General features: G+C 31.7%; 2 long non-coding RNA genes across 3 annotated transcripts in view; one reads left to right on the plus strand and one right to left on the minus strand.

Moving 5' to 3' along the window:
- Nucleotides 1–449: 449 nt before the first annotated feature.
- LOC139514569 (uncharacterized) overlaps nt 450–17,479 on the minus strand; it is a 31,904-nt gene continuing 14,874 nt past the window's right edge. Inside the window, exon 2 of the long non-coding RNA XR_011662636.1 lies at nt 450–885. This is a non-coding gene — a long non-coding RNA (uncharacterized lncRNA). The remainder of the gene's footprint in view (nt 886–17,479) is intronic.
- On the plus strand, nt 3,985–11,836 carry LOC139514570 (uncharacterized). 2 transcript variants are annotated; one of them, XR_011662637.1, is made up of 4 exons: nt 3,985–4,099; nt 6,902–7,099; nt 8,634–8,792; nt 9,437–11,836. It is a non-coding gene; the product is annotated as an uncharacterized lncRNA (long non-coding RNA). The 2 variants fall into 2 exon arrangements; XR_011662638.1 differs by having other exon boundaries at nt 3,985–4,095.

Consider the following 17,479-nt stretch of genomic DNA (forward strand, 5'->3'; position numbering starts at 1 on the left):
TTCCAGACACTCGTGTTTAAGAATATGGATCCCTCTGAAATCGTACTACAAGGTTCCATACTACAAAGGAAAAGGCTGGGTTTGAGTGTGGGGGTAATTGCTCCAAGAGGGGGTTCAAAAAGTTTGGGGGTTATAATTTTTTTAAGGGGTTCAAAATTTTACAAATTACAAATTTTTTAAAATTTTCAAAAAGAATCTTTAATCGCACAGTTTTGTGCAATAGATTTGTATTAAGATTTTGACATTTATTTTGAGTCAGAAACCTATACTATGTCAAAAATTTGATCACAATCCAAAATCAGACAGAATCAAGCTTGAATATTGTGTCCAAATTTGCCACAACTGTTCAAGGTTCAACCTCTTCTATCGTATCAGGCTGCGCTCAGAGAAGCATTTTATTGTAACTTGAAGGCATTAAAATTGTTTTGAAAAAATAAAGAAACAACATATAGTTTACTAATGCATTCGGTTGTTTATTATAACAATTTGTATGAATCTAAATAAAAGCTGTTGTTTGGCTTTTCACAACTTCTTTTGATGAAAATCTTCAACTATATAATCATTCAAAATGGATATAACAGACATAATACCAAACCAAATCGTAAATTTAAATTACGAAAACAGAAATTATTTGCGCAGAGTCACTTTAGTTGTTCCTATAATCTGATAGTCTTGTTCTGAGTCAACAGAAATCATTGGAACTTGTCGAGAACTTGGCCAAGTTTGTTTTACTATTACTTTGTTGCCATGTGTTGTTGTTTCTTTCAGTACAGGAACCAGCATGGCCAATCTGCATTTCAATACATAGGCCAGCACATTTATATTCTTTGTTTTAGGAACAGATCTTTGTTTACAGTTTATTGATGCAATACGTCTCTTGAGGTCCTGGAAAGTTAAAAAAAATTAATTTCATTTGCATTTAATTTTCATAACTAAAAAAGTTTTATTCTTAATCTTAAGATTTTGAAAACAACACACAAAGATATAGAGATGATATACAACACTAAAACGCAGTTCCTTTGCCTTTTGATTTTCGAAAGTGCGTATGGGTTTTGTGTAATGAAGTGCACCACATTCATTATTTTTCATTTTGTTTCTATCTTCAGTGTATTAGATATATATGCGTCTCAAATAATTGGTTGTTTGATACAGATCTGTTAGTTTTATTTTGGTTTTTTTTCTCTCACTTTTCTTGTCAAGGTCAACTTACAGCTTTACAGCTTTATAGCTTTACAAAGTGTGCAGACACTAATGTAACTTATGAGACGAATGTTATCCAAGGTGCTTGTGATTTTTCATATCTTTGGGTCGCTTTCTCACTGAAGAATATACCTTTTCTCCTTTATACATCATAAGTATGCTCAAGTTTTTATAAAATTGTTTAGTTGAAACATCTACAATTATTTCTCCGATTCATAGGGAAAAAAAGGATTAGTGTAAAAAATTTGTAGAAATTATTTACATAATTTTATTCTAAGCTTTGTATCCCCCATAAAATGAAATTTATTTTTTAATCTGATTTCAGACTTTTAATAAATTTCATTAAACCGGGTATATCCTTATAAAGGAAAGGAAAACGCTAACTCAGTGATGCTGACCATGAATGAGGTCAGTGGACGTTTGTTTCATGCGGAATTCAAATTAGAATATGACAGCACCCGATGCAACTGAGGTTATCCTATTAAATAGATCTTATGTTAGTGGGGTTACGTTGTTCAATAGAGGGTATGGTATACCATGTTAACACATGTTAGGGGGTTATTCTATTGGAATAGAGAAACACAGTATTATATCCATGCTAGTATATGGTATGGGGTTATCTTATTCAAGTAAAATAACACAGCAATGATACAAGTTTTGCATATGGTATGGAGTTATATTGTTCTAATAGGGTAAAACGGTACAACGATGTTGAAGCCAATAATTTTTTTTTATCCTACATCCGGAAATTAAAACTGCGGCCTAAAAACCATATACCATGAGATTAACACGTTATTTGATTTATTAGTGTTGATCTTATATTATAGGGTAATTGCATGAATATTGAGGAATATTGTCCCGAGTAGAGTATAGATTATAAAGATGGTACGTTTGATGGAACTTCCAAATATACAGCCGAGACCGCATTCGATCAAAAATCGTAGTTGAAAAGCATTAGAAAATATCGAAAATGATTATTTTTTATATAGATACGCATCCCTCTGAAATCACCTACTTATGGAAAATGTGTGATAAAATTACTTAGATAAGTTCACAATAATTTATTCGAAGGTAAAAAGATAAGCACTGTTCCCTAATATAATATGCCGGATACAATAGAAATACTAATGACCATCATATACTATATGTATAAATGCTTTATTAATAACAACTATAAGAGAGAAGATGTGGTATGATTGCCAATGAGACAACTCTCCACAAGAGACCTAAATGACACAGAAATTAACAACTATAGGTCACAGTACGGTCTTCAACAATAAGCAAAGCCCATACCGCATAGTCAGCTATAAAAGGCCCCGAAATGACAATGTAAAACAATTCAAACGAGAAAACTAACGGCCTTATTTATATATATAAAAAAATGAACGAAAATAAATATGTAACACATAAACAAACGACTCCTGACTTGGGACAGACACATACAAATAAAATTGAGAATGGAACTGGGGAATATGTCAAAGAGACAATAACCCGACCATAGAGCAGACAACAGCAGAAGGTCACCAACAGGTCTTCAATGTTTATTTTCCAATCAAAATTCAAGGTCAGAGGCGGATTTAGGGGGGGGGGGCAGGGGGCCCGGGCCCCCCCTTTTTGGGAAAAAATGTGGTTGCTTATATAGGGAATAACTGAAGCGTGACTGGAGCGGGCCCCCTCTTAGGTCAGTCAGTGGGCCCCCACTTATGAAAATTTCTGGATCCGCCACTGAAGGTGGCTATAGTGACAAATCTAAATCGGTGACCCCCAATTTTTTTCCATCATATATTGTTCCTCAAATCATGAAATACCTTCACACAATTATTTTAGGGGGAAATCACTGGTAGAACTGAATAAGTTGTTAAAGGCTTTTTCAAAGTTTAGGACTACTTTATCTTAGGAAAGGATTTATGTGGGTGAAATGACCTTGGAAAATAGTTTTATTCCCAGCATTTTCATCAAATGAGCATTTAGTGTTTCAACCTAAATAATAATCTCAAGCTGATCTATTAAAAGATGACGCGGCGACAGCTTTCTGTATGGAAATTTTCGTCAGAAAAGCAGAACGCTAATTTTATATCATTTTATGTCAGTAATGACAGTATATCGGAGGTTTTTCTCTAAGCAAGTACAAATTTTCAGAGACAAGTTGTTGTCTCCATGGTTACTTGTAAACAGTCAAGATTTTGAATTATATACTTATGTCGACCCCGCAACACACCGTGTTTTGTTTTTTTGATATTTGTGTTTTTGCTTTTTTGCTTATTATCTGAAACTGAGACTATTATAACACATAACCTCAGTCTTAAAAGGCGGCGAGATCATCGGCAATCTAATTAAAACCCGATCTCTCATCGCTCCTGTTTCTGATATGTCGAGCTCCCACGCGACATATCAGAAACAGAAGCGATGAGAGATCGGTTTTTAATTAGATTGGATCATCGGACTCACCGTTGCACACACTTTCACATAGAAGATCATCAAGTTGAACTATATGTAAAAGACAAAGAAATAGCTCGTAGAACATTTGAAGAGGGCACAACCAATATATAAACTCAATGATAATGACACTCTCAAACATACTATTACAAATTTAACAATTACTAATCTAGTATAACTGATCTTTAACCCCCCTTTATAGATGAACCATATTTTCATATGTAGAACAGGTGCTCTCTTTATATAAAGTACTGCTTCTCCCTCCACCATTGGGCATCTAACCATAGTTACATGCTCAGCTCTGTTTCAAGTGCTCTCTATTTTACTATCCACACCGATATGTGTCCACACTTGTAAATTTTTAATTTTTTTTCGGAAAATACTCATTTCCATTCGGAACTTAGCTAGATCTACCACGATGTTGATGATGGGGCGCGGCCATTATGTCTGGAACACATAGTAGGTAACCAAACATTTTCAATGTAAATCTATCCTATTCTAAAAGATAAATCCCACAGTTATAGGGATGAAACTTTAACAAGCAATACAAGTACATTAATCAGGAGTAATAGGGAGTTATATATATATATAGCTAGTGGAGAAGAAGATAAAATTGTATAAAAAAATCAGTTAATCTATTTTGGAGTTTTTGTCCCCTTTATAATGCTTTTTATCAGTTTTTAACTGTGACCACAATATGTTTAGGAGCTAGGTTAAAAGTTTACTGAGTTGGAAAATGGATCAGCATGACAATATGTATATTATTTTTGACTGAAATTTCGAGAAAAGTCTATAAACCTGTTTTGGAGTTATTGCCCCTGAAATAATATAAATTTCCAGTTTTTTAGCTTTTTCCATGAAAAAATAGGAGCTCAGGTGAAAATTGAACATGTAAAAAGGTTCAACCTAACAAGATGAATATATGTCCTAAAAAATTAGTGAATATTTGGTCCAGGTGTCAACTTATATTTGAAGTTCCACTGGAAACTTTGTTATAAACAATGTCATAATATCTATACCTGTAGGAACACATATTCTATACCATTTATTCCGTTCGGATCATATACTGTAATTTTTATTCCTCTGGAAATAATATTCCAGAATATTTTTCCTTTCGGAACTTAAATTTATATGAAGGAACTTCTATTCCGTGACACCCCCTGTTTCGATATAATCTCTTTATCAACTTGTACTATACTTTTATTCACACATTTTTTGTTGTTATTTTGAAAACATTTTTTAAATATATACATTAATTTAAAGAGAATAATTGGCATGTCGGTGATTACCAATGAGACAACTCTCCACAATAAATGACATAGAAACTAATAACTATAGGTCACTAACACTGTACAGCCTTCAACAATAAGAAAAGTCTTTTAAAATGCATAGTCCGCTATGTCATGTATGTTGATTTTTTACTTCTTTTTTTCAGTTTTGGCTGTTATCTGAAAGTTATACATGTTACAGGAGCTTAAAGCTAAACCTGTAAATTGCAAAAAAATATATAAAAGTCTGAATTAGCAAACTGGTGTCGATTTTATACTTCAGGTGAACAATACAGGCACAGATATAACTCTTCTTTGTCTTTTTAAAAATTGTTGTGTCTATTTTTGATTGCCATATTTGCATCTTCTCCCCCTTTTTTACATCCTTCAATGAATATCATGATTCTTAATAGTTAATTTCTTTCCTTCCATATTAAAATAAGGAGATGTGGTTGATGATTGCTAGTGAGACAACTATCCACATGAGTTCAAATGAAGGGGATGTTAAACCATATACCATGTATATACATGTTGCCTTCAGCATTGAGAAAAACTTGTTATACATGTACCATTTGGTTGGCTATAACAGCATTGTACCAACATGAAAAATGTAAACTAATGTGAACTTTAGAGAAAACTTGTGGTCTGATCGATAATAGTTTGACAACCATTTAAAAAATCTGATTTTTATGTTATTATATAAAACATCACTAACATGTTAAATGACAGGGACTTGTAAAACATTGAATGAGTGATATGAGTAAGTTACAGTAATCATGTTCATTGAACAAAAAATATATAGTTCTGTTACCATTCATACATTTGACTGATGAAAAACTTGACAGTAACATTCAGTGAATGGTATAAAAGTTAACAACTACATTTGTATGGGTCACTAGATATATAAGAAGATGTTATATGAATACCAATTAAACAACTCTCCATCCAAGTCACTATTTTTAAAAGTAAATCATTATAGGTCAAAGTACTATAACTTCAACATGGAGCCTTGGCTTACACCAAACAGCAAGCTATAAAGGGCCCCAAAAATGACAAGTGTGAAACCATTCAAATAGAAAAACCAACAGTCTAATCTATATAAAAATCGAGAAAGACTTATGAACCTCATCAACAAATGGCAACCACTAAACATCATGTTCCTGACTAGTAAAGGTGCAAACAAATGCAGCTGGATTGAACGTTTTGATAGGTACCAACCTTCACCCTTATCTGAAACAATCACAACATAGACAGACACTGAACATATGTGTAATGCCTTCAACAATGAACAAAACCCATGCCATGCATAGTTAACTTAAAAAGGCCCTGAAATACAAAACAATGTAAAACAATTCTAAATTACCTGATTTATGTATAAAACAAAATAAATGAAAGAATAGATGTAAAAGACATTTATTTAACCAGGTTTGTTTATTATGTCCAATATATATTAAATATGATAAAACAAAGATTTTTTTACACTACAAACATGTATTTTAGATTTGATGTCATTTATATCCTACATTTGTACATGTGATTTACAAAATTTGATCTTTTCTAGTATTAATTGAGAATTAATTTCCACCAAACTCAAATACAAAAAGGCTGTTTACTCGAAACACATGAAATTCAGGAAAGGCACTTTAAAATCTGCTTTATGATAGAGTCTAAGTACGATAAAAGATGTAAATGAGTGAACATGGTGAAAATATAAATGAAAATATTTATTTTTCACTATATATTGGTGGATACCCCCATTTTATAATGGCCTCCCATGAACACCAAGTATGTTTAAATTGATCATCCCTAATACCTAATGGAAAAAAGCATACCTAACCTTTACTTGTTTCAAGCTTAAAATTTACCTCAAAGGAAAATTTACTCAAGACATTCAAATTTTATGAAAACATTGTGTTCATACATTAGTTCCACTACATCTTTTAGGAGAGATCTTGAAACTAATTTGTATAAATTGAAATCTTTATCATACATTTCAGGTCAACCTTCTCATTTATATTGGCAGAATATATAATTATTATTAACTGACGAAAAATAAAGGAACTGTTGAAAATGCATGGAGAAATTTGTTGGGCAAGGACAGACATAAAGCTTAACATCAGAAAACCTCTGGATTCTCGGAACTGTTTATCACATTGACATTATCAACATGATCAAATCAGATAGGTTTTAAAAAAGTATATATTGTAAAAGACTTCACACCTTTCACAAAATATCTTACTACTAAAAATGCTAGCAAGTATTGAAATGTTCCTGACACGCAATTATTATTATACCCCTTATCTTGAAAAGATGGGGCATTTATTGATGCACATGATTGTCAGTATGCTGTCTGTCCACCATTCAAAATTTTAGTTTTATGATGATGATTACAGTATCACTTGACCAAATCTGATGAAATTTAAACATCTTGGATAATACTTTATACTGGTCAAGTTTGATTATGATAGCTTTGATGTTTATTGTTCAAGATTTATGACTAAATATGCCCCTTATATAATTATCCACGACCACCTTGAAAGTTTTTTTTAAATCTCTTGCCAAATTTTTTTTAAGTTCTTAAAGAACACAATGCAAGTTGGTTCATGAATGACAGATCAAATTAATTTTGACATTTACTGTTTTAAGAGTTATTACCCTTATTTACCTAAAAATTCAGATTGATTTTGTGTTTCTTGTTGATAATGCACCATTTGAAAAAAAACTTTTTTCAATTTTATTATAATTTAACACAAGCATGACAAGTGAGGAAACTTAAAATACAGGTCACATTCAATTGTGATTTTGGTTTGTGGCAACTACAGTAAGGGTGTTTTTGCAACCAGGGGTACCTGTGATCACTTGATCACCTAGACTGACAATTTCGAGTTTCTAGTAAAAACTTTTATGAAATGGATAGTAATTTTTTAGTTTTTTAACACAGTTATATTCATGTACATTACAGTTTGTACCTATGAAATGTCAAAAAAAAAGAAAACCAACAATAGAACAAAAGTCCTATATTTCTGTTCATGTATAGTGGAATTTAAACTAAACTACATTGTATCTTCATATACATGTATATATATAACACATGAGGTATAGTCTTACCGGTACTTTGGATACCATGCTTTTGTGTCTTCCACTACTAATGGGAGCTTTTGGGTGTGTGTATGATTAATGGAAGAAACCACCAATCACAACAAAACTAAAATGAAACTTATTTCTCTTATTTTTTTGTGTTTATTTATAAATAAATAACTCCATATCTTAATTTTTTAAAGAAAATCATAATATATTTAATAGTTTTCTGAAAGTTGTATGTTTATTGATGGTAACAACTTAACATCATATATGTAAACCAACTTATTTTTCAGGGATAGTAGATTTTGTGTAAAGCCCTTTTCAGCTGACTTAGCAGCAATTTATTCTTGTGATTTTCAACCAAAATGCTATTGATTTCTGTTAGGAAAGACCCCCATTTTAGTTAATCCTGACAATTTTCATTCCAATTAAATGCCTTCGTTGGGTTGAGCAATATCAAATAACCTAGTAAGACTGGCTTTTTCTTCCCTGCTTTACCTCTGACAGACAACATATGTGCCTTTTCTTTCTTTCTTAAACTCACAAAAGTTTCAAAAGTAATAGTCTACAAAAATAAGTTGGTGTACAGTTTTGTAGATTTAGGATCTTCTTTAAATTATACATTTATTACACACTTTTTAATTACAGTGATATATTATATAATGGAAAGTTAAAGCTGGAAGTAAGGTGCATACCATGAAAGTACCTGACAAGTGGACTTACAAGATCTGGTGTAAGAACATTTGTGAATTGTTGAAGAAGCACAATAAAAGAAGTCCATGAAGTTTTTGAAGATCTTGTTGTCAGGTTAATTTCAAGTCATCCCTTTCATGCTTTACACATTTGTTTGCCTTAATTGATATATCCCCATTGATTGACATATAACTTGATACCAGCTAAAACACAAGTCATCTAAAATTGGATTGCCATCAAATATTAACTTGTTGAAATAGTGTACATGGCTTTGTGCTTTGAACAATTAGTCCAATTAAAACTTTCAACAGGTTGTCAATTATATTAAGCAAACATATTCAACAAGTGACAAATAATATCAAAAATATTTTAACACCCTCAGCACTTTTATAATATGTACAATATCAGAATTATTAAAATTTATGTTATTTGTCCAATGATTTAACAAAAAAATTTATGAGGTTCAGTAGTTTGATTGATTTGAAATAAGATATCAAATATCAGAATGTCAACTGAAGAAAATGTAGAGAGTGCACAGAAAATTTATAAGAAAATGTAAAGAATGCACAGACAAAATAAGAAAATATATGGATTCACAGAAACAATAGTTGTATAATCATGTATATAGGAATAATAGGTATAATATTAAGACTTCTAATTCTGGATACTATTTTTTTTGTTGCAGAAATCAGAGATGTATTGAATAGATTTTAAATCTGACACAAAATAATCTAATAGAATTATTTTATTTTTTTCAGTATCTGACTTCATTGGTAGATGTAATTGAACAGTTTAATAAACCAGCTCCAGCAAATCTAGATCATTGTTCCAATACTCCAGCAAAAAGATTTATCATTAGAATTCCAGGAAGTCACAACAAATTTATTTTATGGTTTGATCCTAAACACTATCATCATTGCAATTGGTTTAATATTATACCAGGCTCTTGAGTCTGAGGAAAGGAATGTTATTTTCCTTAGTTTACTGTTAAAATAGAGAACATGAATAATGAAAAGAAGCTTTTTTTGGGCATGTGATAGTAATTATACCCCACACAACGGGTTGCGGAGGGTATAATGTTTTTGACCCGTCTGTCCGTCCGTCAGTCCGTCCGTCAGTCCTGTTTCTTGTCATCACAACTCCTCTCAAACCACACAATAGAATTTCACGAAACCTTTTCAGATAATAAGGACATACTATGTAGTTGTGCATATCGACGGGAAATTGCGATTCAATTTTTTTTCTAGGAGTTACGCCCCTTTGAACTTATTTACTTTAATGTACTACTGCAACAGTTCGCAACTCCTCTCAAACCACACAACAGAATTTCACGAAACCTTTTCAGATAATAAGGACATACTATGTAGTTGTGCATATCGATGGGAAATTGCGATTCAATTTTTTTTCTAGGAGTTACACCCCTTTGAACTTATTTGCCTCACTATACTGTTGACTCCTCTCGCTTGGAATTTAAATTCCCCAAAAATACTGAACAGTGGTTATTTTATTGAAGTTGTATGCTGGGTTTACCCTGCGTCCGTTTTCTTCTTGCCATGCCTTTGGCTAATGCTTTAAGTGGTTTTCATGAAACTTTGATGAATTATTTATTTCTATTGAAATGAGCTACCTTTCGTTTGATAGAAATTTTAGATTTTACTTTTCCTAGCTATGGGGATTTTTTTTGTTAACAAAAAGGGGGATTTTCCTGTTTTCGGACAAGAATTCATAAGTGCTTTGAGCAGTTTCATGGAACTTTGATGACTGCTTTATTTCTATTGATGTGAGCTCCCTTAAGCTTTTTTTTTTTATAAATTTCTGATATGAAATATAGGCATTATGGAATGTTATAAATGAGAGGCATATAATGTGCTCATTGCACTGCTGTATATTTAACTAGTTCATTGTAAATTCTATTTCTCAAATTAGGTTTATGTGTAACATCTTTTTTATTGTTTTTTTTTTCTTAAAAGTTCCTCTTGCTCATTTTTCTCTTACTTATTTAATTGTATTTTATTGTAAACTTTAAGTTTTTAATCAATTGTAACCTGTTGACTATTTTTTTTAAACATCATTTATGGCATTTAACTATATTTATTGTATATATTTTAACTATTTTGTTGTGACGTTTTTTTTGTTGTTGTAAACTTTGATATGTGAGAAACTGTGAGTGAATAAATGTCCGTTGTTTCATTGTCAATGTCGCATGTTTTGTATCTTTAAGTAGAAATCAGGTATTCTTAAAACGAAACATTTATTTAATCTGAACTTCCAACCTCATTTAGTTTCCACATTTATGAAATTTATATCAAAGTTTTATACATGTATCAGCAATGTCTCATCCAAATATATCTGTTTTCAGTGATTGTGATGAATTTTATATTATATATCTGTTTTCTTTAAAATATGTAGAACTAGGTATCTAGTTTTCTTGTATGAAGTAAAATGTTATGTTACGTTAATTTCAAGGTTAATTATTTTAACTTTGATATTTATTTTTTTCACTATGAAATCAAAAATACTTGACATATTGAATATGTTTTTATTATGGAAAATTTTAGTACAATATTTTTTTTAGTTCATGTTAATTAAGTTTATAACAGTTTATTATTATTACTAGTTTACTTAAAGGCACACATTGTATGCAACAAGAGCAACACAATATAGTATACAAAATGATAAATTGGTCAATAAATATGACAAGAGAAGAAAAAACACAACCCTTTTATCACTAGGGGTGGGAAAGAGGTTTTAAGTATTTGTGAAATATGGTCAGGATAGTACTAGCATAGGACAAAAAATTTCCAGATAGATATAGTATTAGTATTATATATAGTGTTTATGTACTTTGCATTGAAGCTAATATTGACCTGGTTTTACGAATCAGGTTTGTCAGTTCTGTTCCGCTTACACTTTTCCATTGTTTTGATGTCAGACTATTTCATGGGCAAAAACTCAATCAATACTTATAAGTGTCATATTTTATGCTTCAGTCAGAAATGAGAATTATATTTATTGTTGCTTTAAGGGTATACTATGTGTTAGGATTATGTTTTCTATTGAAGATTTGGGAGTGATGTTTAATGAGTATTTCTGATGGTATATATGCTACGTAGAAATTAAATTTCTAGTTGCCTTTTCAATAAAGCAATCATTTACTATTATGAAGTTTTTGTGTTTGTTGCCAATCTCAAATGGTTTTAACAGCAAAAGCAGAACAGTAGTAAAAAAAACAAATTGACCACAGCAAGTATTCTAGTAATTAAAGTAATAAGTAAAAAGCTGCTGCTTTGGTCATGATGTTCATAATGGCACCATCTTCCCTATTTTGATGATTAAAAAATCATGTATTTCCTTCATGTCATAAACAATTTGTGTACAAGTCAAATACAACTTCCAGTTGCTTGTTAACAGTAAAGAATACTACCACAGCAGAGTTGATCAAACAGGATTTTTCTGAATATTAATTTCAAAAATTAAAATCTATTTTTATAGTCTAAAATGATAAAATCCCAATAATAAATATGCACAATAATTTCTGAATTTACAGTATATGAAATTAGGGTTTTCAAACCACTCCTTTTTTAAGTGAATGGTTCAAGAATGAATCTTGTAATATATATTATCTACACATCAATGAAACAAAGCCATGATCAGCTAGCAAAGAAATTAATTTCTCATACAGATAAAATATCGAATAAGTGATTAATGTAGGTAAATTTTTAGGACAACTTACTCTTTTAACATGTTTATGACTGCAAACATTTGCAATCATAAAATGGTATGGCTATTTAAATGATGTTTAAAAGAAAAATCAAAGTCTTTGATTCTTGGGATTATGAAAAATGCTGGATCTAACTGCACATTTAGATTTTGGACCCCACTTTAAATTGGTCCATATTAAAGTCCAAAGGATCCAAATTGTTTGATTTCAACAAATATTTAATATGTGGTGTCCCTCAAGATGCTGAATCTAAAGAGAATTTAGACATTGATTTTTGAACCCAATTTTCAAATTAACTGGTCCATATTGAGGTCTGAAGGGTCCAAAATTGAAGATAAATGGACTTCATCAAAAATTGAAATCTTTGGATTGTTAGATATATTGAATTAAAACTTTTGTTTAGATTTGTGATTTTGGACCAAATTTTCAACAAAAAATTAAAATATTGGGTCCATTTGATATGTTGAATCTTATTGTGAAATAAGACTTTAATTTTTGGGCTTACTGAGCAAATTTATGGCAAGCCGTTTTGCTATTTATTATAACTTCATTAAATCTCATAAACTTTATTAGATATCTTATATAGTTTATAAAATATATAGTTTATAATGTATATTATATAGTTTATAAGATATATTATATAGTTTATGAGATATCTTAAATAGTTTATGAGATATCTTATATAGTTTATAAGATATCTCATATAATTTTTATAAGAAATCTCATATAATTTTCTTTATAAGATATCTCATATACTTTTAAATATATCTTTTAAAGTATTATTAGATATCTTGTAAACTATATTTTTTATATATATAATATATGAGATGTTTTATAAGATATCTCCTTAAATATACAAGATATCTTATATTACATGAGATTTCTTGAAATTCTAATAAATAGTACGCCTCCGGGTGCGGGAATTACTCGCTACATTGAAGACCTGTTGGTGACCCTCTGCTGTTGTTTTTTATTTGGTCGGGTTGTTGTCTCTTTGACACATTCCCCATTTCCATTCTCAATTTTATTTTAAAACAGTTTGCCATACATATTGGTCCGTTTTGAGGTCCAACAGGTCCTAAAATTAAATTTTGTATGATGAACACAAGGTGTTTTGTTATATTGTGAATCCATGGACCTGTATGTTTCTGCTGAATCTAACCATATATTTATAGGTAAATGAGATAAGATGTGGTATGATTGCCAGCAAGACAACTCTGTTCAAGAGGCAAAAATGTCGCAGTCATTAACAACTATAGGTCAACTTGCAGCTTTTTTACAAGGTTAAAAACCCATAAAAACTTAATAATCAGCTATAAAAGGACACCAAATTACAAATGTGAAACAATTCAAGGAGAAAACTTACAGCCAATGTATGTTAAAAATAATGAACGAAAAACAAATATGTTAAAACAGCAATAAACGGCAGCCATTGAATTAAAGGCTCCTGACTGGGACAGCCACATACGAAATGTGGCGGAGATGAAATAGTTGGATGGCGCAAAACCCTTTCCTACCATGAGACATTGGTACAACAGCACAAAACAATGCACTATAAAATATAACAAGCAACAACCATTCATTTTAGCTCCTTCCTTACTTGGAACAGGCACATACAAAATGTGGTGGGGTTAAACTAGTTTGAATGCTCCAACATTTCCCCTAACAAACTATATAAAAATCAGTTGGAGAATGGCTTAACTCATCAGATGGGTCAAAATAAAAATATAGAATCTTAACAAAAACACAATGTTTCCAATTTCAAAATTCTTAGACCACACTCATTTGCGGTCAGAAACCTATGCTGTCAAATATTAAATCCCAATTCAAATTAAGAACTGTATCAAGATTAAATGATGTGTATAGTTTCCCCAACTGTTCAGTGTTCGATAAGGAACAAATGTTCCATGGTGCAACGAAGCTAAGTTTTATGCAAAATATATGACATAACCAGTTTGCTGTGTATCTATTTACCAGCATTACCATCATTCTAGTATACGCTAGATTGAGTGATCGTTGATTGCTTTAGTCCAGTGGCAAAAATTTGATGCATGCGAGACAGTTTGTTGTTTGCTTTAGTCCAGTGGCAAATATTTCTGCACGTGAGACATAGTTTGTTGTTTACTTTAGTCCAGTGGCAAATATTTCATGCATGTGAGACAGAGTTTGTTGTTTGCCTTAGACCAGTGGCAAATATTTCATGTATGTGAGACATTGTTTGTTGTTTGCTTTAGTCAAGTGGCAAATATTTCATGCATGTGAGACATAGTTTGCTGTTTGCTTTAGGTCACGGTCAAATATTTCATGCATGTTTGAGACAAGAAAACTATGCGCACAATAGGTAGGTCGTGTAACTGCTATATTCCGTCTATCTAAAAGAATGGACAGAAAACATATTTTTTTACATTCTATAAGACGGAATGATCTTGTCCTTTATTGAAACTTCGTAATAACTCTGTCTCATAGACGTATATATGAAGGTTACATAGGGTCTATACCCATCGAATAACTTTGTCGCATTGGAGTCTTTTTTAGAGCCTATTTTTATCTAATAAATCAGATGATTCATTGTATAAAAGCTATATCCATCAAATATCTCTGTCTCAGGGTTTATACTTCTCAAATAACTCTGTCTCGTATACCCATCGAATAACTTTGTCTCGTTGGTGAGCGAATGTTGTATAGGGTCTAAAACCCGGCCTCGAAAAACTCTGCTTGATTGGTGTATGAACGTAATATAGGGGCTATATTCGTCGAATAACCCGGTCTAAATGGTATATGGACGTTATAGAGCTTATAGCCATCGAATAACGTTATCTCATAAGTGTATGAATTTTGTATAGAGCCTATACTTATCGAATAACATAAGTTTCATTTGTGTATGAACACTATACAGGGTTTATACTTCTCAAATAACTCTGTCTCATATACCCATCGGATAACTTTGTCTCGTTGATGTATGCATGTTGTATAGAGCCTTTTCTTAATGAATATCTCAGTCTCATTGATGTATGAACACTATACAGGGTCCATACTTCTCAAAAAGTGTCTCATTGGTGTATGAACGACGGGTTATATAGCCATTTAATAACAACCCTGTCTCATTGGTATATGAACGTTATATAGAGCTTATAACCATCGAATAAAGCTATCTCATTAGTGTATGAACGTTGTATAGAGCCTATACTTATCGAATAACTCAGTCTCATTGGTGAATGAACACTAAACATGGTTAATACTTCTCAAATACCTTTGTCTCACAGTTGTATGCACCACGTTACATAGGATCTATACCCATCGAATAACTTTGTCTCATTGGTGTATACACGTTGTATAGGGTTTATACCCATCGAATAACTTTGTCTCATTGGTGTATACATGTTGTATAGGGTTTATACCCATCGAATAACTTTGTCTCATTGGTGTATACACGTTGTATAGGGTTTATACCCATCGAATAACTTTGTCTCATTGGTGTATGAATGTTGTATAGGGTCTATACCCATCGAATAACTTGTCTCGTTGGTGTATGGACATTATATAGAGCCTATACTTATCAAATAACTCTGATTCGTTGGTTTATGAACGTTGTATAGAGTATATGTAATTATATACCTCTCGAATAACTCTGTCTCATGTGTATGTGTATGAACGTTAAATACATTGTAGGGTCTATACACATCTTATAACTCTGTTTCATAGGTATATATAACATGTATGAAGGGTCTATACCAACCGAATAACTGTCTCATTGGAATATGAACTCTATATATCGAATTGATCGGTCTAATATATAGGTGTATGAACCTTATATACCCATAGCGCCGTCTCATTGGTGTATGAACGTTGTATAGGGTTTTTATATATCGAATAACTATGTCTCATTGGTTTTATTCATGAACGTTATACAGAAAATATACTTATCGAAAAATAAAAGTAATGAAATTATGCATTTCAAATAAAGTTGTCTTTCAGTGCGTCGTTTTACCTACGTTACCACAGTCTAGTAACCGCTAAATTGATTGATTGCTGTTTGCTTTGCGTCCAGTAACAAATATTTCATTCATGTTCAGAACTAGATCATATTAGCGATCACTTCTATAGTAAGGGTAACCTCTAGACTCTGTCCGTCCAACAAACTATTTACGTCCAGTGGCAAGTATTGCATTCATGTTCAAATTAACAGCGAATACAATAGTAAGGTCACATAACCGTAGGACTCCGTCTGTCAAATTGACTGGAAATAAAATCAATTTTCGGCTTCTACCTGACGAAATCATTTTTTGATTTGGTCTGCAGCTTGGTATTAATATTGTAGCCAGTAAATAAGTACATCCGACGTGCAGCCACTTAAATGTCCGTCTGAATACCTTTATATGTGTAAGAACTGTATCCATACCATCATGTTACAAATATATTTTATGAACGATGGTGTCCGCCTGTTTCAATGATTTGTTATATACGAAATGAATCCAAAACAATGACATTACTGACTGTATGCAAAAACCACAGAAAATAATCACGCAAGTACCATAGCAAAACTTACAGACTGTACGTAGGTACCACAGACTATACACTACTTAGACTGTATCTAAGAACAACCGACAAAACTTACAGACTGTACCTAATAAACACAGACAATACTTACAGACTGATCTAAGAACCACACCACAATACTTACACTGTATCTTAGAACCACAGACAAAACTTACAAACTACATTAGAACCACAGACAATACTTAGACAGTATCTAAGAACCACAGACTATATTTTCAGACTGTATCTAAGAACCACATACAATACGTACAGACTGCATCTAAGAACCACAGACACTCCTATAATGCTGTATCTAAGAACCACGGACAATACTCAAAGACTTTGTCTAGGAACAACAGAAAAAACTTACAGACTTTTACAGGATCTAAGAACCACAGACAATACTTACAGACTGTATCTAAGAACCACAGACAATACTTTGACTGTATCTACGAACCACAGACAATACTTTGACTGTATCTAAGAACCACAGACAAAACTTACAGACTGTATATAAGAACTACAGACTATATTTACAGACTGT

This window comes from Mytilus edulis, chromosome 3 (assembly GCF_963676685.1).
Source record: "Mytilus edulis chromosome 3, xbMytEdul2.2, whole genome shotgun sequence".
In the NCBI taxonomy this organism is placed as follows: domain Eukaryota; kingdom Metazoa; phylum Mollusca; class Bivalvia; order Mytilida; family Mytilidae; genus Mytilus; species Mytilus edulis.